The following is a 26,458-nucleotide window of genomic DNA, read 5'->3' on the forward strand; positions in this document are numbered from 1 at the left end:
CTGTTAACACATTGCGTTCGATGCATGCAGCGTGTGAGTGCATATTTGACTCTCTGGCGGGCCCAGGACGACTACGCAAAGGCGGGAATGTTTTGAATGGCTGCTGCTCGATTCGTCGATTCGTTGTGAACGTGCGTGCGAGAGTTATCTATTGCCGCATAAATATCGCTAATGTGGCAGTTTCAATTAACGTCCGAACGCATCGGGCTCGCATGTGCGCGCATGCAAACACACCTTAGTTTCGCCGGGGCACGGTTCGCTACATAAAATATTGCCATAACCCACAAATTCTCAGGAAGTCACACAGGTTGCAAAGGAAAAATACCTCAACATTTTTCAACCTCTCTATGTGTGTGTGTGTGTGTAAATGTGTAAAGAATGCATTTGAAACACGATTTTTCTGAAATAAAATTCGCTTTCACTGGTTTCCATGCGAAATAATAAAATTAATTGCATTGTTCTGCGATGTAGAAAACGCCACAGTTAGCGAAACAATAGGAAGGATCTATGCTCGTGATTAACTAAACGCTCGCAACTTCCTTCTTCACTTTTGGCATTCGCAGCACACACACGTACTTCCTACAACCACCCGAGCTCGCCTCGACAAACATTACACACGAGTTCATCTGCTAAGTACATGAATTATACGAATTAACGTTTGATATAGAAATGATTAATAAAACGGAAACCGCGCGTTTCGGCCTAACTACGCTCCGCAAATTATAGCGTTCGCGTCCTGTTTGGTTTGGCGCATGCACCGGAATCCGCCATCCAGTGAAAAACGGCGCTGCAGCGCAAAACTGCGTGCGAAACTTAACTAACTCAACTTATTCCGAAACTGCAAAATGCAAACTTCAAAATGATAGAAAGCTCGCGCGCACGTTCGCTTAAAACCGCACAAAAACAATAAAATAAATCATTATCCAACGTTATTTGTTTTAAACTTTAATTATACGCTGCGAATTGTAGGTGTAACTCTCAGACAAGATCAATTATAGAAATATTTTTTCCTTCTCTACAACCAATTTCGGTTTACTCGCATTCTACACGCGTTGATCACGAATTAATTTATCACTACAATTAATTCTTTTAAGAATCATGACGTCACGACTTGAAAACCACACATTGTAGGCGCGCACAATTCAAGTTGAATCACAACATAACTTATATAATAATAAACACAATCGACGCGAAGTTGTTGAAAGTCGAGTAATGTGCAATTCAAGTGCGCGCCATATGCGATCGTTCGCGCCGGCAATAACAAAAATCGTAATGAAACAATAATCGTAATAATATAATAAATTTATCGCCGTTATTATCGCGCCGTTTTATAAATTTATTGTTTGTTCATGCGCGTTTAGTGTATAATTTATTAATTATAGATTGCCTGATTAACGCCGCGCAACACACTCCCACCGGCCGCCGATGGAAACGTGCATTCCAATAATCACAATCACAATTATCATCGGAAACGCAATGTGCACAACACAAACGTGAACTTGAGGCTGCAGGACGAACGATTTTAATTGCACACCATGGTCAGCGAGGCGCAGCAAACAAAACAAATATCAGGATTTATAACAACATCATAAGGATATTGTGCAGAACAAACCAAGAAAGGGATTTTTTCGAGTCGTAAATTTAATTTGAAGATAACAACGACGAAATATGAATGTACAGAATACACGCCTATTTTAATTTCGTTGTTTTTTTATTTATTTTAAACGTTTTACGAAATATAATTAAATTCTATATATTTTATATTTGTATACATTATTTTATCATATCTTAGATGTAATGATGTCATTTCGGTAGCAAGTTTCGACTATATTAACTCAATTAAACCATGGTGAGTGTCTGGTAATAAATCCATAAAACTAGAAATAATATGCTCGCGATTAAGCGCGCTTCCACGCCGTTATTGCGCAATTTCCCTTCGATGCTATAGAAACCGCGATGATGGGCACGGCGGTTTGCTACTTTTAATTACCCGCATTCGCGATGACGCCAACAAAACGCCGACAAGACCGACTATTATGTCATTCATGCATAAATGCATTAAAACGCTCAAACATTTCGCATGAGAAAATCTTATCTCGTCCGTGCACTTAATAAAATAAATTATCACAATCTTACAAGCCGCAATTGACAAATCTAATAAGTCAATTCCATTTAATAACTAAAAGCATAAAAATGATATTCATACTCCGTAGAATGTTATAGAAATTAATAAGCGTAGTTATACAGCTATCTAAGTAATATTTTGTTAAAGTATATGAATTGGTGACGTGTTTGGCTATGTCTTGTGCATGAATCGCGTCCCGCTGGGAATCGTCGCGACACTCCTACGAAACGGACGCGAACTCATGCGAGAAAGGCATGAGAATCGCCGGCTAGTCAAACTACACATTACACATTTTACGCTAGATACGTATATATTCCTACACGCGAGTAGATCGCAAAGCCCAAGAGTGTCCGAGTCCATAACTGAGCAAACACTGTGTTGTGTGTGTTGTGTGTGCGTACTGGGCTCGAACATGCGGGTGGGTATTATGACCGCACAACACCCATTAGCAAATTAAAATGTTTCATTGTGCGCACTTGGAACGCTCGAACGCACTACAAGAAATACAACGCAAGTATTATAATAGGCGTAATGATATTTATTCACTGTTGGTGAAAATTCTGCAAATTTTTGTTGAAATTATCAAATTATGTGCTCGATTCGCACCCACTGGATCGTGGTTAGTAGATAATATGCACCTTCGCCTCCTGTGTGTCTGCCTACACTGCCTACTCGCAATTTTATTCCTCTCGCAAGCCCAAGTTCCGAACGAAACCTTTCCTTTCCAATTTCGAATCCAACGTTCGTGCGTAAAAAGTTAATTAATAATTATTGCAACATGCCATTAAATGCAGCATGAGGTATAATATCGGTGGGCGTCGCTCCGAACGTTTTCGATAGATAAAATTGATTAATAAATACACGCCGTATCGGCGTGTATCTACACGTAGATTTATGTTAAAAAGTTCACCAACACGATTCTCGAATATATCCCAAACGCGGACGCCAAACGTGCTTGTTTAGCAATACAGATGTTTTCGATAAAACGATTTGATTCGAAATGAGTGTGCGCTGCTCAAAAAAAAATTTCAATTTTAAATTAATCCTGCGACTGCGCTCTGGGAGAAAAAAAAATCTTAATTGAGGTTATGTAGAGTCTTGACCTTTTGAACCGCAGATAAAAGTATGCTCCCAGTTCAATCTCAATTAGAAATTAATTACAACGTTTTTCCTAATTGACCTTTCGTTCGTTGAGTAAACTTTAAAGTTTTTCAAGTTTTAGCCACGGACGATGAACGAATTATGGTCGCGAAAGTGAACGTGGCGCGCGCGGCCGGTGCAGGACTTAATTGCGGTTGGCGCAATTAACTCTTGAACCCGGGCTTAAATCATCAAACAGCAGTCAATTAGAGGATGGCAGGCGCGAAATGCCGGCATTAATTAATCGCCTACAAAAAGACCTGCATTTCTGATTCAGATGTCTCTGTGGATTTATTTTGAGACTTAAAAATTGACAAATTTTTAATACTGAATATCAAAATTTCGTTGCGATTGAAAGTGAAAGTAACATTTCACTGTGTGCTCGGCAGCAATTTTGCCAAAGCAGCGCGCGATTGGTGTCAAGAGTCAAATTGAGAAAGGTTCTCCGCGAGTGTCGCGACAATTCGGGCCAGAAACGCGCGTTGCATTAATGTATGCAGCCCATTCGTGCGGCCGGCGAACGGACAACCATATGGTACGGAAACGCAACAACCTTGGAGCATGTTTCCATCTAACGAACCGACACAAACTGGCCATTAACAAACCTATCAATCTCGTGCACACCGAGTGTTGGAAGCAAATCAATAGCTAATTTACGAGAAAATTTGCAAACATCGAGCGTAAAACGCGTTTCAAAACGCGAATCAAAATAAATTCAAATTATTTTATCATTTATGGTAAATTTGGAACATTTTTTGTTAAATTTTACAAAAAATTTTAAATTTTAAACATTTGGTGAGTGTGGAATTGCACTTTAAATTTATAACATTGTTGTGTGCACTTATGTCAATTAGTCGATCAATCTCGACCCACTCTCGGACACTAGTGTTTTTTTTTATCTACACAGCGCACAATTTTATCTCTCATGGTTTTCTGGTTCGATCACCGATTGGATTTATCGCTCATTTGCTCGCTTTTAGTCAATTACACCAAATTAACAGGATATTTATGTTTTTCCAGAATTTTAACAATTTTAAAACTAAACTTTAAAAAATTGAACTTTTTGACTTGGAATGCATTCAAGCGTGTATATCGGAATCATTAAGTGAGAACAAACGCAAAAGTAGGAAGTGAAAGGTTCGGCGTTTACGTGTTTTGCAGAATATTCACAATCACACCGTTTGCCAAGCGCCAAACAAGCAAATTATCAAAAAAGTACAAAATTAATATTTAGAAACGAGTAAATACACCTAGTTTAAATTTAAAATCTTTGCATTTAACGTGTGCATTCAGTCGTAAACGCAAAATAATTGAATTTGGTAGGTTTCTCGCATTTAAAAAAAGCGCACACACAGGTTACGTAATTCACTTCGCGAACGAACTCACGTATTGCCAAATGCATTCGCTCGCTTTTTGCACGTTTTCTTCGATTTCAATTAGCTGGTCTTTTTTGCAACGCTCAGACGCTCGCGATTTATTTGCGAAACATCGCCTGATCTCCTGGGAATTCGGCTCTCTCGTCGCGCATTGTTAGCCTTCCGCGTTCGCCGTGTGCGCCAAAGTTCGCGAATCGGAATGCAATTATTGATTTATTGCACGGGCGGTTCGATAGAATCAGAAAAAAAAACACACACATATAACAAAAACGCGCGCGTCTAGATCGCAATCGGCGACTGAATCTTAATCGACGTCCGAAACTTGTGCAAACACAATCAAAGTGCAAAACACAATACACGCCGAAAAAAAATTAAGTGCTTTAATTTACGAGCGAAAATAAAACGGTGTATGCAAAGTGACTAAATAATAATTGATGCATCATTATGTAAACAAGCCGATACAGCGAGAAAGAACAATGCTACAGACTGCATAAAATAATTAAATCGTCGTAAAAACGATTCGATCGAGAATATTTAGATTTTAGATAAAGTTTATTTCGTTTTGGAGGCGTGCGTAGCGTCTAGTTTTTATTTTTAATAAATCCAACTATTTGTTTAATAAATTATTAATAGCCAAGTCGTGATAGTTCAATTTAAAACTTGATTTATCACGAATCAATTTAATATCGACGTTAAAAATGGAATAAAACTCAAATGTAAATTAAATTTTTAACTTTTACCGCAAAAACTCGTTGGGTTGGCCACTAAATCGCCAAATTGGCAAAATGCAAAACGTGAAAATAATTAGCATTCGCATCGTTAAAACCCACACTGTACATTGTTATAAAATTGTACAAAAATTGAGCAATAAAACGAATGTGGAACAATAAAATTTGTAAAACTAAAAAAAAAACCGCGTCCTTTACGCGGACAACACTACATCACCGAAACGTATTTATAGCGTTTTATGACTGCAATATTTTGTACGTTAATTAAATCTAATTGGCACATACTAGTCTCTCCCTCGCTGTGAGATGCGAGAGAACAAAGCGCGTCGAGACTGAAAACAAGCCATAAAAACACACAAAAACATTTTTATTGAAGGATTATCTTTGTTTGATTAAATGTTTATTGTATGCCAAGTCCGCTAATGACCAATGGCAAACAAAACTAATAAAAACACCGTTTTTAATTTATTCCCGTCGCGCGCGCGCGCTGGAAATTGATTTTTAAACACATTGTAATTTTTGCCGGGTCGGGGTGTTTTTCGAAAACCGATTTGCACCGGCAATTCGTTCACACCTGGCGCTGGCCTAAAAGGCCGGTAGTTATAATCGAATTAACGTCGTGCTGTACGCGATGTCTAACCCTTTTCAACTTTTTCACGTGTTCCATTTTATTTGAGCGCACGTTTACGACGCTACAATGTTGGCGGCGTGATCACGTAAAAAACGAAACAACCGCGAACAACACAACACAACACACAACAACGTCGCATTTAATTTGAGCTTAAACTTTCGGACGGACGTTCCTGATTTCGCCGCGGCGATAACGCCTTCCCCCGAACCTCTCGCACCAAACCTCCGGGTGGTGCATTTTTTTTTCGTCTACCATGGTCGTAATTTTTTGATTGCCCACTTCACCAGCGAAATACTGTTACTGTAGGTAGTTGCCAGCGATAATTAATACCTGGTAACATCGAGTGTGATCTTTCTAGGCATCAGCCTGTTGTGCAGCGCTTAGGGAATACAATGTAACGCTGATGGAAGGAAATTACGGCGTTTGATTTCGTTTTGCGTGGTTTCGTGCATCATGCCATTTCATGCCACACACGTTTACTGCTTCTTACGAGGGTAAATGAGGCAGTTTATAGCAAACTTTTCGAGAGAAAAAAATTATTCACTTTACTTTTACATTAAAAGGTGCTTAATTATGACAAACTTTACTTCGTTGTTTTTTTCGCTATTATGTTGCGTTAGGAAAACAAGAATGCACGCAAGAACCTCACGTTCCAATCATCTTATAAAGCGATGGCTTTAAAAGGACGAAATAGATAAAAACTCTCGCACATCAAAAATGGCAATAAATGCTCGTTTCCTATCTGCGAGACTATATACAGAATGTCTCATTAAAACTAACCCAAAGACCGTTTTTGTTCCGGAAGGCAAAATTTAACAATCTTCTCCATAGGCTAGCGCTGCAATTGGGTTCAAGTGTTGAGTTTTAAAAAAACAACAAAAAGAATGTGACAAACGTGCGCCAGCAAGGTGTTTAACGTTTTCAAACGTTTTGCAAGACGCTTTCGAAGAAGGCACACACCTTATACGCGTGAGCGCTCATTTCATGCACTATTGCTAAACGTGTACACTACACACAACATTGTTAGACAGACCAACTTGGTGCTTACTTGCGCAGCTAGCGCCTGAAAAAAGTGACCAAAGTGCGCGCACCTCACATAAACGTTTTTCGTGTGAGCACCGAGGGCAGAGCGAATGTGACAAAGCGTTATTTCCCGGAAACATATAGAAACGTATACACCATAGCTGTTAAATTATACCAGCAGTCACCAGAATATTTATAACTCTACGTGTAAATTATTCTAAAACTATATCTGCTAATATTACAAAGAAAAAACGCATAAAATGTATTAATATTAAATTGTAATTAAAATGTTTCGCTGGTTTTGAGGTGCATGCATCGTGAAGTTAGTGCTAGTAGGACACATGGTGGAATTTATGGTGTTATATAGTTATATATAGAGGTATTATAAATGTAGCGCTCGAATAAAAACGTTTACGACTTGCAGCGACCATTAAAACAATGTACGTAGACCTTTTGAACCAACGCGTCGATTTTTTTTCCTGCTTCTTCCACGTTTCGAGAGAGACTTTTGTGTCACGCTGGGTCTCGAGCAGAATGTGTGTAGAATGCATTTGCGGCGGGGTACTCGTTGCGTTTTATGCCCTTTTAACGGCCGTGTTTCGAAATATCTACACCGAGATACGTCTCCAATCATTTGTCGATAAGCGGGCACACGTGAAGGCACCGTCGGTGTCATTAAATATAGAATAACATTTGTCTTGTCATCACATCGCAAAGATTCACAAACTGTTCTTTTTATGGTAAAGTAAACATTTCAAAACGTAACTTTTTACATTTTTTAAAACGCAAAATATTTATTTCCGTTAGATTTCTCAAAGGAAAACAAGCCGAGAATTTTTCATGTTGATGGTCTGTGTAATTTTTGTTTGGCACACAGAAGCCGTGCGCATTTCCACGCCACGTCCATGCACAGGTCATAAACTAATGCCTGACTAATAAGTAATATCAACTGAGGCAAAATTTGTCTAACGTTAATAACATCGCGCGAAGCGTAAAGGTATTAATGGCGATCGCAAATAGAAAAGCCCGTCTCGAATGAATGGCAAATTTGCATATTGGAACGCATTAGCATATACGCTCGCGCCGGCGGAAAAAGCCATCAGCCATCAATGAAATGACGAAAACAAAAAGGCGACCTGGTGGTGTCCGCGTGCGTATTTCATTACCGGGATTAGTACGCGATTCTTTACGTGCGCACGGTGTTGCTGTTGCCATGCAACAAGCACAATCGCGCTTCTGTACTGGGAGGCAACGACTATAATTGAAGATTTAATGCGCACGTATCGGCCGCTCTTCAGCGGCGGCTATCGCCTTCTCGGATCAAACGTCGAAAGCTATTATTTAATGGAGGTTTTGTTAGCGCGTCGCATGACTTATTAGACAAGCGCGCGCGGTTGAATTTGAATATTTTACCACCTCGGGCTAATTGAATTTTAAAAGCTATAAAAAGTCGTTAAAGAGTTTTGAAAGTTTCTCATTTAGATTTTTTTCAAATTAAATTATCATCAAGATAATTGAATATTCACATTGCGAACAAAAAAAAAACAAAACAACTGCGTTTGCACTTTATGTGCAAAGAAGAAGTAAAAAATGACGACCCTTGACTTGTACAGGTACAGTTAGCATTTCGCATGCGCATTATGCAATATATTCCGTATTAAAGTGCGCGTCGAAGCCGCTAATCTCGCGTCCGGCGGGCGTGACGCGCGATGCTAATACGGTTCGCGCCGTTTTTATCCGGCACGACATAAAATTTGATTACAATAATGGCGCGAGCGATATCGCCCCGATTAAAGGAGCGCGCCGCGCATAATGCGATGCGCATCGCCGCCGCCATAATTCACCGCAATTCAACGGCGAGAGCGTGAAACGCAACGAAATGCATTTTCGAATCCTGTCCGCACCGTGTCCGGAAAACAGGTCCGCATCGAGTAACAGTTTCTCGCACGGCGCGCACGCCGGCTAACTGTTTTCAACGCGCTCGTAAATGGCACACACAACTTCGTGTGCAGACGCATGCGCACTACGTGCATATTTCACGCGATGACAGATGTCAGGTGTCATATGTCAGATGTCACTTGGCAGCTACTTAAATATAACCACAAACTGCATTTATACTAGATTTTACACACAAAATTAACTATTTTATTTTATTTTATTTATAACAATGTTAACTTTATATTGATTATACTGATTTCTGTGGATTGTAGACAACTAAAGAATGCGCCTGGTTTGCGAGTGAGTCGAGAGAAACGCAGCGATTCCAATGATTCCGCGTTGTTTCTCTTCCATCGAAACAATTAAAAAGCGATTAATACCATAATAAGCGCGACATAAACAAATCGTCTCCGGCTGGTAGCAGACATAAAAATTAAAATTCCTGCTAGACGAATAGCGAATTCAAACGCACGCGCGCACAACATTTGCACATTTTCAATTGCAGATCGGCGGCGATCGTCAATTTCCAATTCGCGATGACCATACGCGATGTACCGGACACATAAAATTACCAACGACAACCAAATATTGCGCCTGCAATTACTTAACAATTGCGATGCTAATAAAGTACACGCACACTCATGCTTTCGCCTAAAACCAAAGCTAATGCAACTTAACTCCTGTGACTTATGTTATTTTACTTTAATTTTTTTTATTTTAAGTTTAACTAAACTTATGCAATATAAACGTGGATAATATACAGCTACCTGAGTGCCAGCTCGTTTATTTGTTTTATATTTTTATTTCACTCTTTATTTGATTTCGTGCGTTGCCTTTTTCGCGCACGTTTACGACCGGTTAAGGTTAAGGTGACCGTCGCTACCGTAACTCGCAACCGACGTACCATTAATGGCGTGCATGCTGCTGCCGTAAGCAGAAAAAGAATTTTAGTTAGTCATTCAGGCAGGCGCACATGCGCCGCGCATACGATATGACTTCAAATTTGCACGCGGCGCGAACAAGTTGATAAGCCCATATTCGGAATGCGTCCAGAAATTAATTTCCACTAATTTACCCAAAGTTTTTTTCTCTCAAGATTAGAATGTATCAGCAATCCACAAATCGTAAAACAGCATGTGAATGCAGAAATTTGTAGCAAAAATGTGAAATCAATTAATTTTGCAACCGCACGCTTCGATATTTTGCCATCGCAGAGAATTTGCTAAGAGATATTAAATATTTTACAGTTGTGTACCAGATTTTATATTTATGTTTTTACGACTTTTGCCAGCAAGACTGCAACTCATAGAAATCAATTAAATTAATTTTCTTCAAGTGAATTATGATTAAAGCAATATTAAATATTAAACCACAGCATGAATGCTAGCGATAAATGTCCGCATTCCTCAATTTTCATAAATTTAAACTAACGAATTTACCTGAGTCTAACGAGATAACACTCAAGTCGTAAACCGAATGTAAAATAAAAACGCGATGATTTTAAGTGAATAATGTGCGTAAACACGAATCAAATTGAAAGCGATTGCAATGTGTATAAGAAATCCTAGATATTCTACATAAAGGTACCTATCTACATATGCACGGTTATTAAACGTTAATCCGCAAAAACGTTTATCAAAGATTCGCCTGCATGGAAACATGCGCGTCGTAAAAATCCGCGCGCGGGCTTGAGATGTCAGATTCCTTGAATATCGATGGCTAATGATTACGATTCCGATTCGACGCGTACACACGATGCGAGCGAGCCGCATTTGTTACTCCATCAATATTAATCAAACGTCGGTTTATTGCGCTTCGGATCGTTTTCAATTCGCATAATCTTTAAACACAGCTAATACCTAAAGCGCAAGCACAAGATAAGTCAACTTAAGTGTTATGTATGAAACTATCCAATGTGAATATCGCGAAAAAATGCTACAAAGTACTAATTTCATATCTAAAATGTCAAATTTTATGCGTTTTAACAAAAGTTAATATTTCCTTCGCACAGATTTAATTCCCACTCAAAATAAATCGTGCATACAACGCAATACTTTCAAACAGTTAAAAGTTGGCGCATCTGTTACGCATACCTTACTTCTCCTCCGCCTGCTACCGTATCAAATTGCAGCAGTCAAGATGCGATTGCAAAATGCAAAAATGCATCTTTCATCCGACCGCCGAGTAAGACCGGGTAGTAGGCAATTCAATAAATTTTATCGCCAACATTCATGAAAGTGTAATAACAATTTCGCGCTAATTCCGATGTTGTAATGCGATACGTGCGGTGCGCGCGACTGCATTTTAAGATTTATGAAATTTGTTCAACGACTTTTACATGCAACCAAACAGGTAGGATGCCTTCGTATACCAGTTGAAAATATGTGCGACGAGCGTCAAAAAGGAGCGCGCAGAAGCTGCCGGTGTTTGTGTCATCCGCGATGCGATGAGGAAGTTAATGAAAATTTATTAACAATCCACATAAAAAGATATCAGCCACGCTACGCGGTGGCAATGTGGCGCGTCGCACCAGTCATATTCACAAATTATGTTGCGTATCACATTATCCAGCGTTTACCGTATGCCTCTCGCATTCGAAATAAATACGTATACCAACAACATGCATTGCTACCGCTCGTTGCATCTAAAAATTTAAATTATTTAAATTTCATTTTTGATTTATGTGCAAATATGTGCTCTCCATGTTGTTATAATGATGATTTTTTTTTGCTCTCTTGCAACTGTCGCCTGTACGCTAGGATAATTTGCTGTATTTTTTTAATGGCGTTTTAAAGTGCCGCGAAACATGCAGAGCACCGCAATTAATTTAATACGATCGGGTAAAAATTACCAGCTTAGGTGTGTGTTAGAAGTGTAGAGTGTAAAAATTTACATCCCATGCCTTTATGCATTGAATTGTTATGATTTATAATTAAAAACCTGCATCATTAAAATATTCGCGTAATTACATACGTATAGAAAGGAAAATTAAAAAGAAAAAAAAACGACTGAGACGAGTAAACGTATGTTGTAATTAATTGCTAATTACCAAGTTGAGATTTTTTAACAAGCTGCCATGGAAAATCTACACTGACAATTTGTCAATGGTAATATTTGCCTAACCCACAAACGCGTTAATTTATAATCTTATCTTTTTGAGGAAAAGAAAATTAATTATATAATTAATGATTGCGCATTATGCACGCCGTACGCAAATTTTCAACACGTTGCGCGTACATCGGATTACGCTTTCCAGCAATCCAACAAGTACTTATGGTATTACCCAATATTCCAATCCGCGTGTGAATCAAACCGCTGCGCATTCGACGGCAGACACGTATAATTACATGCGCGCCGAAGAAGTGCATGCGAATCGTGTGGGCGCGAAACAATCGTCGATTTCGTAATTCGATTAAGACGATTAGACGAATGCACGCCGCTGTGCAATGCACTTCCTAAGCGCCCGCGCGCGCGTAATACCTAGATATATGCGTACAAAGTGTTTTGCGCGCCCGGTAAATGCGCGCAATGAGTTTATTATAAATTGCAGAAGCGTACGAGCCGCGCGCCGCGTAATAAGTATGCAATAACTAGATTGGCGCTATTATCAAACATTCACTTTGCACGTTTCACTTCGCGCACCGGGTGCCTGCATCAGCTGGAAAGTTATTACAAGTTGTGAGATTTAATTGAATAACTTTTTTTTCTACTTCCGTATGCATTTTACAACTTTTGCTACGATTACTAAACCCTCATAAGTCATTTTTACGCTATCGCGCATGCGCAGTCTATGTATATTGAGTTGCATATAGTCATTTACAATTTATTTTTTAATTTTTAATTTTTTAAATCACAGTTTAAACGATTTATTTAAAAAAAATTAAGAAATGTCGAGATGTGAAAGTACCTATACTTAATAATTAGTCCAGCATACACTTGAGATTAATTAGAAGCTCAAAATCTCGCATTGAATGTCCGAACTAATTTCGTCTTCGAAATGTATGCGAAGCACTCTATTTCTTCGGAAACCTGCAGAGTAATTTATCCACTCGGCAATGTGTGACACATGAAACGTGGTAAATTAGTAAATTAAGCAACATTAAATACATTTTTGCCGACCGCGATCGCCGCATTAATTTTTTAATATAATTAATGAACCGTACCACTTTTTAATTTGTAATGTGCTGCGCGTTTAATACCAACAGATTTGTCAATATGGAGCAAGCAGCGAAACTGGAATTTTTCTCTGCTCGTGAGGAAGCAATTAAAATTCGAAAATTAATGAATCCGATATGGAATTTCAAAATTCGAATTGTAAATTTTTACATTCGTCCCCGAGATGAAAAGAAAATTCCTCGCTACAAAGATTGACAGATTAAACAATTAATAATTCATTAACCGCGTTTCATGAAAACTTGTCGCGACGCATTTGAAATTTATAATTCAATTCGTAATCAATTCATCATCAGCAAAACCTACTGCATAAATGCAATATGTAATATTAAATGCACGTGTTTATTTTTTGTCCAGCGCGCTTGTTTATTCTTTGCGATTGAATTATGCAGTGCATAATTCACACACAGTCAGAGTCCGATTTTATTGTTGCACATCTGGTCGTATGCAAATGTGGCGTCGCCTTCGCGTCTATCGCCGGCACGTCGACATTCCTTCGGCGACGCGACGCCTTAATCGTCGCTGCACATTATATGCAAATTAATTTATCGCCGTTCGGCGCTAAACGCTCGCGACAAGCGCGCATTATTAATTAATCATTACGCCTAATTCGCAATTTATTCGCGTGCGCGCAGCGCGTACGTGTGTGTGATTTACTCGCTGGAACGCATGATGAAACCTTTTAATTATGTGCGACGTGTGCGTAAATCAAGATAAAGACAAACGCGCGCGCAGGAGACAATCGCGCCGGCTACGCTTAATTGACTGCTCATTAATAAAACATCATTAATCAAATATATGTAGGTATAATAATAATATTTAGCATCAAGACTTTCATAAAATCCGCTACGCATAAATAAAACACAATAGGCACTTAGTTAATGCACTATACAGCAAGTATTAGGTGTTAATTGAGGTTATGTCATTGATAGATGTCAAAATTGCTGATTTTTTTTCGCATTCTGTAAAGTAATACGTAATATCGTATCTCCATCTGCATGCAGGCGCACTCTGCTGCATAATGGGTTGGCGGTGAATTGAATGCGAGGAAGTGAACGGCGCGCAAAGAGAGGAGATCGTCATCAACTGGGCCGAGCGCGCGGCACAAGGACACAACCGTCATCGGTGCACACAAGCCGCACCATCACGGGGCCTCAATCTCAATGCTTCGTCGTTCTATTCTAGAAATGCATGTGTATTCGCCTAGCGACCGTGCGCATTTCGCTGTGCAGCCAGTAATTGCAGCCACTTTAAGGTGCAATCAATCTCGCCACCACGCCAACGTTCGCCTTCACTTTCGATTTGAGCCGCCGCGAGTAAAATTTGCACAAATACGTAATTTTTATCGCGATGCCAGGCTAAATTAATGATTGTTTGCGCCAAGATGCACAACACACATAACAAGCAAATTAAATCGAACCATAGTTACATTCAAATTTCAACAATTGCCAGTCATATACACACGCTGCTGGTAATTTGCATATATGATACGCAACCAACGAGCGGATCGCGACTGTGATTTCGGGATGGATGGATGGAGTCATCAGTCATCTAATCGTCCTTGAAATTATTCAATTGCGTCCGACCGCGCGCAGAATGCAAATGCATTAAATGTCGAAGTAGAACAAACATTAAATCGCCATCAGCGCTTCGACAAAGAGCGCACCGAGCGCACTTTCAAAAAGGTGCACACCACAAAAAGTGTTTGAATGTTTTGTGTTTCTAGTGCGCATTGTCGGCGGCGTGTTATTCTCTCGTGTTCGAATTCTTCGGGCGCTGCGACTGTTATGAATTCCCGATAAATTATGCTAACTGTAATTTCAATGCATGCGGCGATTTCCAATTCTAATTCGTTGTGATTTATTGCCGTCATTTCGGAACACCGAAAAACCTAACCTTAAATTGACTCAAATCACTACTAAAAAATTACATTACTACGATGTCAATTTGCCTCAATCTTCAAAACCTTAAAATTTTTTATCTAAAAATTTTTACTAAACGATTGGGTTGTACCCGAATAAAAATTTAAAAAATCAGGTAGGCCGTGACATTTATCGAACATATAACATTAGATGTCATTACGCGCGACAATGTGCGATCACGTCCCGCGATGCATTGTGTAATTTCGACGTTGTCAAAACACCTGTTCGCCTGCGTGTCGATTAATTATGTATCGGGTGGCTCAATGGAAAAGAAAAACGCACCAGCAATATCTGTGTACATGCGTCAAATGTTATGCAAATCGTAATTGAAACATTATTAATAGTCCCGCGTACGCTAGCCACGCCGGTGAAATGTAAGCACGTTGTAACACATTGTTGCATATTGTTCGATTTGTCGACAAGATTCTATACAAAGTTGCGCGATCGCATTGCACATTGCATTTCGCTCGCGCTCGAATTGCAAATGATCGCCGCGCGACGAGGGTTGAGACACTTGGTGTTCGCCATGTCAGATGTAATACGCCTAGAAGTCATAACGCAATTATGATCGTCGTGGACGTGGACGTGGTCGTGGTGCGTTCCGCGAACTCCACGCCGAGAATTAAATTTTATCCGTGGGCTTTTCCGCAATGCATAATGCATACAACGAACAATATGTCGGAGCAATATTTCAATTGTTATTGTGACAGTATTACAGGCTAATAATAAAATACCTAGAGCTCGGGTGTCGTGTCTTTTGTGCTTCAGATACATAAATTACTTCCAATCACAACTTGTTGTGCAATTAAAATAATTCCACGCTCGTCGAATACTAATGTTTAAATTCACGTTGAATAGTTTAATTAAATTTCAATTTTTGCCGATTAAAAATAATTGGTTGTGTGTTGGTGAGTATTCAGATGATTAGATACTAAATCAGTTTGCGTCTAGGGACGTCCCGGAGCTTCCTTGACGCTTCAATCTAAACGAATTAATTAAGGTGCAAATTGACGTGATATTTCGAATCAGGATCGACTCTCGCCCGGTCGACCAAAACTAAATTATTATTCACAACACGTTTAACCACTAATCTCGTCACGCTAATAGTAAATTTCACATGGACTAATCGATAATATCTAATATTTATAAAATCGATAAGGAAATTTAAATAAATTCTAAGTTGATCGAATGCCGCATGAATGAATAATCGATGTGAAAATATTCGAAATTCTTCCATAATTTATCATTACCGAATCCGCTGGATTTGCTTCTTTTGCCCGCGCGCGGCTGATTTTTAATCGTAAAATTATGCAAAACGCAAATCGCCGAAATTGTCCGCAACAATATTTACGACCGACAACACTACGCGCGCGCGCACTTTCTAATAATAATCGAATCTAAATCAAATCACTTTTCGGATAACGAGCAGGTGCCTGCCGCATTTATTTATTTACAACTTTTACGAACAACAAGTGTAAGTGTGCACCACAGCGCGTGATGAAGCGAAAAAAAAAACCTCAAGTGATATTCGTGTATGTGAATGAAAATGAGCAATCAACGCAGCGCGTATCGAAGGCATCAATAAAATCGATAAATCGTGATATTTAGTTTATCACGAACACGCATCGTGAAGCAACATCATGTTCGGCGTTTTGATTTTTTTTCAACATCGCTCATAGAGTATAGATTATATTATTAATTAAAGCAACCGGTTGAAAATTTATGTGTTAATTTAATATGTACGACGATTAAACTATAGATATAAATAATATCCATACAAAAAACTTTAAACATTTCCACACAAATGAATATTTTCTGATACAGTTAGAGTGAATTTGTTTGGCCAACATGGTGAACATTAAATATGTATGGAGAAAAGGCAATAATCGTAAAATTTCGATCGTAACAACTCATTATGGCTCATTATAATTAATAACTGAAACGGATTTCATGCGGAAATTGATGTTAAACGGTCGAGAGATAAAAAGCGAATAAAAAGTGAAGCTCTACATAAAACTAGCATGCGAGGACAACTCGTTAAAAGATTTCGTTTGTTTGTTCGGTCAGATTTACAATATTTCATTTAAATACTTTTGGGAATGCATTAGCAGTGGACGAGAATGCTAATCGGTTATTAATTGTGCTATAAAAATCAGTTTTACGTCGTGCCACTTGCGGCAAAACAAACTTCCGCTGAATTAAGTTTTTGATTTTACTAAACTACCGATTTATAGTCGTAAAATAATAGTATATTAAGTATCAAGTTAATAAACGTGAGTTTTTGTTATGAGATTGATTAAAAACGAGCGTAGCGAACATTTTTTGCAATTTAAGCCCCACCCCGTGACTAAAACCCGTAACTAAAGTACTTTAGTCACGTTCTTTTTGAAATTATCACTTTTCGCGTTTCAAACCCGTTGAAAAACTAATGATTTAAAGATAAAATTCAAAAAACGAATAAATAACAAACTAATAAACTAAACTACCAGCGCCCTCTATCGATGTCTCATGACACCAATCATAACATCATCTTCTTAATCTCTTATCATTCATAAATATGAATTATTCAAATAAACTTGTTGTCCTCCCGATAACATAATCATCGCGCATAAATTCGCCGACGATGAAGTGCTCTGCTTGTTTCGTCAGACGCGATTCCAGAAAACCAGTTTGTTTAGCGCACGTCGACGGGATACGCCCGATTCGCGTACCGGTGGAAGAGAATGATGCATGCGAAGCGCGCCGAGCGTATATGATTAATGATCGCTGGTTAATTGCCGTTTTGTTTCTGTTTTTCGAGCGCACGTTGAATTCGACTGTATCATACATGTATCGATTCGCGCATAATCTCCTAATCATATATGCACGACGACGACGACGACGCCGTTTGTCCGCCTTTGCATTTCCGCGTACGCGCAAAGTTAAAACGCAATCAATCAGAGGCGATAATTAAAATCCACACATTCGCGACCGCACAAAAAATATGTGAACATAAATTATGTCCAATCACAAGCACATAAGCAGATTAGTTGCATTTAAAAGCGATAAAACTTGGCCACGCAAAAAACACGCAAATGTAATATTAACGAGCGCCGCGAGATAATTAATTAAGTCGCGATCGAGATAATCGACACGATGCGATTTATAGTACTTACTTTCGGTGAATTTTTGCTTGTATAACTACGTAAAAACTACTTTTAGTTCGGTTTTCGGACGTCGATTATTTACTCACTACCATTACACACCGAACACAGCATTGATTATAGTTGATAATCTATGGTATGGCCCGAAAGATTCGAGCGCATATTGCTGGCGTTCTTTCGATTCACTCTTCGATCATCAATCACGGCAAGTTGTCTGCCAGTCTGGTATTTTTTGCCCGGCTCCCGGGTCGTTTTAATTATAAAGCGCTATGCAGAATTAGTCATGTTTTGACAAATTTTTGCCGTGCCACGTTCAACTCGTTGAAATTTATCGTTATTTGTCAATTATTTATCTTATTTTAAACAAATTACTAATTTATTATAATTGCAATCACATAAATTGCATTCAGCATTAATTAATTCTCTAGAATAAAATATTCTTAGTAGTTTTTTGTGGCGCTAGTTGGTGTCATGTGTTTTGACATCTTTGACAGCACTAAAAATAGGTTACGAATAGTATTCACCTATTCAGAGCTTTCAGCTCGATTACCTTTTCCCTATTCATTCGGATTCATTGCGCGTGCAGGCCAGAAAGAACGAAAAGAAAAGAACTTCCTCGCAAAATAGACGCGAAGAAAGACTGCGCAACGATGATATATGCCAGTGCGAAGTACGTGCGGATGATGCGTTAGCACATAACGGGTGTTGTGCATCGCAAAAAAAAAGACACACTCGTAATAACCAAATGCAGTGAGCAGTAAATCATTGATACGACTCATCACAAATCGTATTTCTTCATATCAACATATATACACATGTATTAATTAGTATTAATATCAATTCATGTTTTTTGTCTGTTTTTTTTATATACGCTCTGTATTGGTCGCAGCGCAGGCTATCAAGTGCGATAACCTCTTCGTAGAATCGACAACATGGATGCGAACGCACTGCGCCGCCGTGTGCTGCGTGCAGCCGGGTTAGGTTATCATCACAGCGACGAGATGCTCAGCTTGTATGCGCTCTCAGATGCTGTAAAAGCAAAGCAGGCTGCGTAGGTTTTCAGCGTTTTTATTGCGCATCGGCGTGTAGTGGCTTCGTAGTAAGACGCGCGTTTACGTTTTCTTCTGCCATGCGTAGTCATGTTTACTATTTACTATTTTACTATGTTTTGTAGGAAGACCACAGTCTCCACAACTCGTTTAGGCATGCGAGCATGCGTCGTACGACATGAATTATGGCGGATGCGTTTACTACGAATTTTACTATGAAATTGCGCAATGTTTGTCTGGTGGAATTCGCTGCTAGAATGTTATCAGCGCGTGTAACTTTAACATTTACGGAAAAGTCAGGCGCAAGTAAAACTTGTACGCGGTTTTAAAGTTTTAATAAAATGCAAGCAGAGAAGAAGCAGAAGAGGAAAAAAAACGACAACACAACGGTATTTTAGTTTTGGAGTTGAAACACTTGGGCCCCAGCTTTTGAAGATGGCTGGAGGACATAACTTGAAATTTCACCATAATTTCACCTCTTATCTACGCTTCAAGTTGGTCCACAACACGCTTGTGGATGCAAGAGATGTTGTTGTTGATGATGATGATTGCAAGTATAATGAGCCACACCGAAAACAAGACGCCCGAGAAGAAACGCCAAAAACAAGAACATTCGTTTCGGTCATTTGTCGATTAACATCGAATGATGCAAGCGGCGCGCGATGATGCCGAGAGAGCCGTCGAGGCATGCAAATCCGAAAAAACGAGAAATTTCACCGGCCGCGCGCGCTTGATGACTGAAAGTTCAAGGGCAAAACAAACAGAAGAACGCGTGTAGTAAGCATGGGCGCGCGCACGCTTTTTTTGTAGTTTGTAGTCGTTTCGCGCGTATGATGGTGTAACCTGTCTAATAACAGCCGCGAGACGTAAACATATTTATGCGAGATTTATAAACGGCGACGAGTTGGCGACTCTGCCACACGGGGCTACGGGTGGATGGCGTCGATGACATTATTACGACTTGCGCGTGTGCGTTGCATGCACTCTTCCGACTTCTTCCATCTCACGAAAACGCTTGACGACCGCATCATTGCAGTGCTTTTTTACACTTCGCACTTTACCACCTCACCGCCTCAGCGAACGGACACAAATGGATCAGTAAATATAGTGCCGAAGTGGCGATGAGCCATCCAGGCGGCGATGCTGCGAAGAGCAAATGAAAATAAATACGAGTCTGGTGCTGGAGAGGAGATATATGAAGTGCGTAAAAGCAATTGCACATTACGATGCGCGCCGCAACAGGCTCAAACGATGCGCCGACGTTGCAGCCGCACCGTTCGAAACTAATAAAACTGTTCGGAAACAAATAGACTAGCAAATTATATGTGCATTCGATTATTACGACGGGAGATTGCATTGCCAAGCGAATGTTTCAAGTTTACGACTCAAGTGCACACCAGAATCATCACTTTTTGCACACCTGTTCAAAAAATTGAATAATACTTTGTTGGGGTATGTTTTGAGACATGTAAACTCCTAATTTTAGTAGTATATTAAGTATCAAGTGGCTTAGCGGTGGCCACCCGTGACTAAAGCCTATGACTAAAGTACTTTACTCATGCCTTTGGCCGTTCGTGTTTAAAGTACCATTTTTTTGTCTCAAAACAGTGAAAAAACTGGCAATTAACGCCAAAAATCAATTTAAATCGTAATTCAGGTTGTTCTGCAGCCGGAATATTGTGGATAATAAACTGACTTCCCGTTGTTCTTATGCCTTTTGTTTGGTGCAAAATAAACTACAAAAGATTTGTTTAATAAGTTGTTAAACCTCATAATTGCACCGCTTCATATCGTTTAGATATGCAGATATTAAAATGTTTTCTGCGTCTTTTACCATTATTAAGTTTTATTGCAGATCGGGCAAGTGCAATGCAATCTATGCGGTTGTGAGTTGAAGAAAGATTATTTCAAAATTTTCATGTTGCGCAGCGGATGTTTTCCTGCAATTTTACGGAGCGATCGCTGATTGATGTACGTTTCGTAGCATCGCCAGCACGGCGAAATTAATGATCCTTCAAATGTGCACGTACGTACCAGCGGCGCGCTGTTTTCCTGCGCCTCTGCGCCTTTTCTCGTCTTCCCGGCCGGCGATGGACGTTTTTGCATTCGGCCCCACGATATGCGAAACGCAGCCGGCGCACAGGAAAGTGACGAAGAACATTGTAACATTACAGTATTACAACATCCGGTTATTGCTGTTCGAAGCGCACTAAACACAAACCAAACACACAAGCGAAGCGAAACTGAAGAGTTTGCCATCCGCAAATGGCTTACGAATGTTTCGCTTGTGGCGACAAATTAATCGAGAGCACGGCACATACGAAGTATGCTATAGTTAATAAAGATTATGTGATGTGATTTAAATAGTACCTACTCACTATGTATCAGCAAATTCGAGGTTGACCCTGCTGTGGCATCATGGACGGCGTCTAACCTGCAAGCACCGCACACTTGCAGCGTGGTTGATTGCAATAAAACGATTAAAACGAAAGAAAATCAGTTCGGAAATGTATAACACTACTACCACGCACTTATTGTCTGTTTGTACATCACTCGCGTTTTGATTAATTGTGTCTTAAGTAACTTTTTAACCCGATAATTAACCACAGTGCAATCAACCACGCGGAAATAGACGCGCGAATAAAAGGACGCGCAAACAATGCAGATTACAATATTACCATTTGTTGCAGATCGCGCATCAACAGCGACATCTTGCGGCCATTTCTGCAACTAATCACGCTAAACCCCCAATGACCTTCAGCAGTTTTGAATGTTTTCAAAATTAAAACAGTTGAAATACATTTTAAGAATGTATCACAAGCAGAGGTTTTTAGTTTAAATAATACACGTTGTTATAATCACTTACCATTTGGAAAATGAGCAGTGAGAAATTTGAATTTTTGAAATCAATCAGTTTCGACGAAATTACAGTTTTCTCTTATAATGCAACACCTGTAACAATAAAAATATTCACTGTTACGCACATCTTATTAATTGTTTATAATGGTTTAAACAATGCGTGATCAATCACTATAGCTTTGAAACACAACTGTAAAGCTTCCCAAGTAGATCTTTTCACTCTAATCAAGCATAAATCATAAAAATTAATTTCTGCATAAATTTAAAAAGAAGTAATAATGAATAAACTCTTGATAAACATTTTAAAATGTATTGTTTTGACACACTCGTTGTTTCTTCTTCAACTAGAACAAAAGTTTGAAACAAATGTAACTAAAGTGCCGCCCGCATTCCAAATTGAAGTAAACTAATTTTTTTCGTCGTAAAACTTAAAAAACTTAAAAGCTAAACGATGTTGTGTTTCCCTCGCGACCAGCGAGACGGGCTCCTAGTGTTTCGCTTCACTTGGGCAACTCGCCTGCCCATTTCGGCGCACATCACTTTGCGAAACACTTTGCGTGCGCGTCCGTCCGCATTTCGTCGCTTTTTAATGCGGTCGTGCTTTTAGCACGTTCGCGCTTCACATTCGCAGATTTGCACAAATGCTCTTAGTTCGTGGCGGTCCTCTTGTACTATTACTAGCACGTTCATTAACAAAGCCGGAGACGCCGGCGAGTTTAACTGAAATTTATCACACCCACAAGCGATATTAATCTCTACATTTGTGCATTCCATAATTGTAACCCTTAAACTCGACTTTAACTTGAAGCAGACGCCAAGAAAACAAAAATTTATAGAGTTGTGATGACGTGACACATCATAGTGGCCACCACGGTCACATTATTCAATCAAATAACAATCATTGCATTTGAAGAATAGATGAAAAGTTTTCTTGCGTCGCTGGACGCACCAAAACCGCAGAGTTCATTAACGTAAATTGAGGAAAATGCATGCGGGTTTATTCGGTTTATTTACGGCCCTTCAAGCGGCTTTTATTGCCTGCCATGGGCATAACTTACTCTTACACCACATTTTAAATGCTAGACTACTGGCCACCAGATGTCTCCACATCCGAATACTTAACTTTTAAACATTTACGCGCGAGTGGGATAGAATAATACCTATAATTTTAGTACCCACTTAATTTTAATATTTTACGAAGTGAATACACGCATGGCTAACATAAAATTATCTTCCAACATTCCTCCAAGATGTCAACTAAATTTAATATCTCGTGTTGGTCCGCATGATGTACGCCAACGAGTGCAATCGTAATTTGTCTCTTCGCTCCCAGCGCTGGCCCATCGCGCATCATTAATTCTCATTCATACAAACGACAAACATCTCTAATGCGCTTCATCATCGCCGCATGATTATCCACTTGAGAGTGTGTCCGATGTGGCCAAAAACAAATTTGTGAATTAATTAACGTCGAGAGGATAGCCCACGATTATCACTGCAGTTCTGCAGGAACATAAATTATTCAGGAATTTTTACTTCGGACAGATGCGTACCAGATATTAAATATCAGTGTATAATGGTATTTTAAGCATCAAGTGAGCTAAACTGGAGTTTTTGTCACGAGATTTATTAAAAGCGAGCATTTAATCATCTTGTGCTTCACCGTAAGCAAATGCGCAGGCGTAAGCTCCACCCCGTGACTAAAACCCGTGACTAAAGTACTTTAATCACTGTTTGTGTCGCAAAACCGTGGAAAAAGTGTCGTTTTAAACGTAAAAAAAGAAAAAAATATTTTTATGACAAATTTTCTTGAAAAATATTTAATGCCAGTGTTTGAAAAGCAATAATTATGGAAATAATGGGCGTGCGTAATCAAAATTCAAAAATCAAACACTGCATGGCCAAGTAGTACCTACCTAAGAACGTAGGCGAAGTAATAACACCTTTGGAATATGATATCATAACATGACGTCGACGGATGCAACGCCGAACGCTGGTACTGATTAAATTACGTGCGCAAATCGCTGCGCGGCGTTTTGATTAATAATAAAGAAGAGAAGTGCCTGCACGTTTGACTCGAAACTCAAACACTTGGTGTGAAGAAAAAGCCTCACCTTTAACAACCCATCAACTGCCAACGCGGCAACACTAATAGAAAAACGCTATACATTAAATTAAATATAAGGAAGTATGTTTAGTCGTACGTCAACTTCAAGACATTGATTTAACACCCAAAGAAACACATTACTATCACAAATCACAAGTAATAGCAGTGTTGTGTTTTTTTTTTCTTTATAGAAAACAATTGATGATGGAGTTTTGCAAGATGTTTGGTTGCCTATAGGTATATATAGTAGATTGTAGGTTAGGTTCTAAATATTGCCAGCACGTGCTGTGCTAGCCGCGCTTCATTAGTCTAATCTTTATCGTTTTCTTCTCCATCATCATCATTTTCCCGCTGGTAAGCAATGTTATTACTCATCGCGGATGTGTTTTATGTTTTTCGCCTCACGACGTAATAGATCTTCCGAACAATCGAATATTGCATCGGTCGATATCTCGGATGGATTTTCAGAAATGTAATACCAGCGCGTAAAAACAAGATAATTGAACAATATGAACAGTGGAAGAATGAACTCGGGTGATGGTGAGGCTGATGGTGGGCAGCAAATAGACTGGAGAACAAAACGAAGACGAGCATGCATGGAAGAAAAGAGTAATGATTGCACGTGGTATGGCAGACGGCTCGACACGCTGCCATTACCAATTACTTCTTGATTCTGCATCGTTGGCGTTACCATTGTGCGCTATTAGAAATATAGGTACAAGTTAGGTTATAATCTAACCTCAATTGTGAAAGGGTAGGTTAGGTAGTCAAGTTTGTAATAAAAAATTCATTGACAAATTATTGTATGCAATTGTATGTTAATTTTGTTGATTTTTGTGAATTTTGCTAATTTTAATGCTTAAAATTATGAAATACCGGTATTAAAACCGGTATTTTAGGACCATTATTAATATTTTTGTATAAAACTTAAAACGTGATTTTTTTTTGATTATGCGAATTTATTTCCATTCTAATTCTTAAAACTGAAATACCGGTTTTAATACCGGTACTAAAACCGGTATTAGGTACATAATACCGGTATTATAACCGGTAGTTTTTGACAATTATTGATAATTTGGATAATACCAAACTCTTTTTTTAATTTTGCAAGTTTATTTCCATTCCATTTCGTAAACTTGTGTAATACCGGTATTAAAACCGATATTTTACTAATAATATTAATATTTTTTGTTAATATTACACATGACAAAATGTGATAAAACATTAAACCCCTTTTCTCGCTCCATAATCCATGACAAAATGATGAATAATAATTTAACTGACTTTGCATAAATAATACATTCACAATGGTGCAATTATTTGTTTAATTAAATTTTAACACTACCTAAAACACAATTGTTAATGGTTATCACTGCATCTATTTTACACCAGAAACAACTTGAGTAGGTTGAGTACTTATATGAGTGCGCATTGTGAAATTCGCGGCTTCCTATTGTAATTTATTATTGGTGTTAACGATAACTGCATCATTTCACGGATGCGAACGCGCATCTCGGTATCTCACGTTTGTGAAAAACGATCGGGCTTAGTGTGAAGAGCATGTATAATTTTGTAGCATATATTTGCTGTGTGAATGTGCATTCATTACTGGCGATCGTAAACACACGTGAAATTACGAATAAAACCGCGTTGCACCTGCGTTTTCTGCACAATTAAAGAAATACATAAATGTTTATTATTTTTGGCAGAAGTTAATGTGAAACTAGTAGCATGTTATAATTAGGTATGTTTTGGTATGCAAACATTTAATTTGGTTGATTTTTTTATTGTTTTATGAGTTTTGCTGAGAGCTTAAACACTTTTGCACATTTGGTTGCATAAGTAAAACCCGATTCAATAAACAAAAACATTTTTCTACTTCCACCTTCAAAGCAGCAGATTTTCCACGGTTTTGAGACACAAAAAGTGATATTTTAAACACGGACGCCAAGACTGTGACTAAAGTATTTTAGTCACGGGTTTTAGTTACGGGGTGGAGCTTTCGCCTGCGCTTTACCTACAGTGCAACACAAGATCGTATGAAATGCAAATCAAAGCATTAACACAATTACAAAAATAATAAAAAATGCGATTAAATTATTTACAAAGACCTATGACGTAAATGCCTATACCTATCAATCAAATAAAATCACATCAGACAGTCATCACATTTATCACTTATCTAATAACGTAAATAACACATGTGTTCAGAGTAAATTTCGCCGACAATCAGCGGCGAAAACC

At 38.8% G+C, this 26,458-nt stretch overlaps 1 protein-coding gene across 14 annotated transcripts in view; it reads right to left on the reverse strand.

The window, feature by feature from the left end:
- Positions 1–26,458, reverse strand: part of LOC135793344 (uncharacterized) — a 127,006-nt gene that overhangs the window by 79,659 nt on the left and 20,889 nt on the right. For 6 of the 14 annotated variants that reach the window (XR_010548626.1, XR_010548620.1, XR_010548621.1 and 3 more), the window contains 2 exons: positions 22,115–22,200; positions 21,623–21,987 (listed from right to left, as the gene is read on the reverse strand). The exons of 1 other annotated variant lie outside the window; for it this stretch is intronic. The gene's annotated coding sequence lies outside the window, so the exon portion shown is untranslated. Of the gene's footprint in view, positions 1–21,622; positions 22,004–22,114; positions 22,201–26,458 lie in introns of all 14 variants that reach the window. 7 more of the 14 variants (XR_010548622.1, XR_010548617.1, XR_010548619.1 and 4 more) reach the window with 5 other exon arrangements.

The sequence above is a fragment of the Atheta coriaria genome, unplaced genomic scaffold (assembly GCF_025399875.1).
Source record: "Atheta coriaria isolate IRGN ID8LTWV9N9 unplaced genomic scaffold, Caltech_Dcor_3.1 hic_scaffold_6_pilon, whole genome shotgun sequence".
Taxonomy (NCBI): domain Eukaryota; kingdom Metazoa; phylum Arthropoda; class Insecta; order Coleoptera; family Staphylinidae; genus Dalotia; species Dalotia coriaria.